This window comes from Cnephaeus nilssonii (assembly GCF_951640355.1).
Source record: "Cnephaeus nilssonii genome assembly, chromosome: 14".
NCBI lineage: Eukaryota > Metazoa > Chordata > Mammalia > Chiroptera > Vespertilionidae > Cnephaeus > Cnephaeus nilssonii.
In genome coordinates, this window is record NC_137085.1 from 16,077,538 (window position 1) to 16,079,371 (window position 1,834).

Below are 1,834 nucleotides of genomic sequence, written 5' to 3' on the forward strand. Positions count from 1 at the left end.
GGACACACTCAGCTACGGGGCAGTCGGGCCTGGTCCCCCCGCCCCCCCCCCCCAGACGCTCAGGAGCAGGAGGGAGAGAGGGGGAGGCACATGCAGAACGTGAGGTGTGCAGAGCCAGAGGAAGTGCCTGACCACAGCAGGGGCTGGTGACTGAGGTGTGGGACCATGCGGGGGAGGGCTGACTCTCTCCACCCGGGGCTTCGTAGAAGGCTTCTTGGGGGAGGTGACAAAAGACCTGACATTAAGGGAGGAGGAGGATTTGAATCAGGAGTGGGGCGGGAAGGGCCCCCCCAAGGGGAAGTCCAGCACAGGCAGAGGCAGAGAAGCAGGGGAGAGTGTGGTGTGGATGGGAGAGTGGGGGTTGGAGGGTGGGGGGTGGCACTGGAGAGGCAGAGAGTGAAGGGCGTAGGCCCTAGGATAAAGGGTGAGGGGTCTGACCTTTATCCTTTGTGTTGGCTCGGGAGGGCCCCAACCCCCAAGACTAGAGCAGATTCATATACGTTTTGTCTGTTTTATATATGGGGTGGAGGCGGGGGACACAGGATTTTGTTTGTAAAAAAAGATGTGACCTCGCCCTGGCCGGTGTGGCTGGGCTGGTTGGAGCATCATCCCTAAAGGTGGTGGGTTCGATTCCTGGTCAGGGCACATGCCCATGTTTGGGTTCTGTCCCAGTGCGTATGCAGCAGGCTACCAATGGGTGTTTCTCTCTCACATCGATGCCTGTCTGTCTGTCTCTCCCTTCCTCTCTCTGAAATTAATAATAATAAAAACAGATGTTGCTTCCATAAATATGTGTGAAAGCCATGGCTATTAGGGGTGAAAAGCCAGAGAAGGGGTTAAAAGTTCCTCTGTCAGCTTCTGGCTCCCATGCAAGGCCTGTACTCTTTACAGGGGAGAAACCTGAGCCTGAGAGAGGGGCAGGAGCTGGCTCCCGGTCACAGGCGATACTGAGAGCCCAGGACTCCTGTCTCCTAGATCAGGGCTTTTTTGACGCTGTAGATGCAGGAACTCAGTCCCAGGCCCCTGGGTGAGACTTCCCTAGTGGGTCTGCATCCCCAGCTGAGAGCCTTAGTCCCCCTCCAGCCAGCCTTCCTGGAAAAAGGCGGCCTGTGCTGCCACCTGGTGGCCACTAGGAGGAAGGTGACGATGCCGCCTCTGTTCTGGAACTAGCAACACTGTTTTGTGTCTGGGGCGTGCGGTGGCCCTGTTCTGGGCCATTGATCCCTGTGGAACTGCAGGGTCATTAATGATGGTGTAGTCCACCCCAAATCGGTTCTTTCTTCTGTCTTCCCTGTCTTAGTATTCTAATTGTCTAATCTGGAAGTCTGGGTGTTACCCTCAGCTCCTCCTGCTCCCTTATGCCCTAAATCCAGTCTGTCCCTAAGTCCTGTCAAGTCTACCTTTTAGGCAGACCTGGAGCATGTCCATAACTCTTCATCCCCAAGACCCTGGCTCAGGTCCAGCTGCCACCGTCCTCACCTGCTCGGCTGCAGTAGCCTCGCATTTGGTCTTCTCCCCACGCGGGCCTGTCTGCAGTCCAGTCTGCATCTGCATCCAGAGGGACCTTGTTAAAACCCTCAGCTGTGCATGCCACCCTCTGCTGAAACCATCAGTGGATCCTCATTGACCTCAGGACAAAGCTCAGCCTCTTTACAAGGAAACCCCTCTGGGAAATGCTCCCTGCAAAGCCGCCAGCCCCACCTCTCTGCCTCCCCCAGGTGGGCAGTATGCGCAGTGGTTACAGGCATATGGTAGACTGCAGTGCGTGGATACGTGCTTCCAAACTGCACCTCTGTGGCTTGCCAACTGTGTGACCGAGGCCAGGCAACCTGGG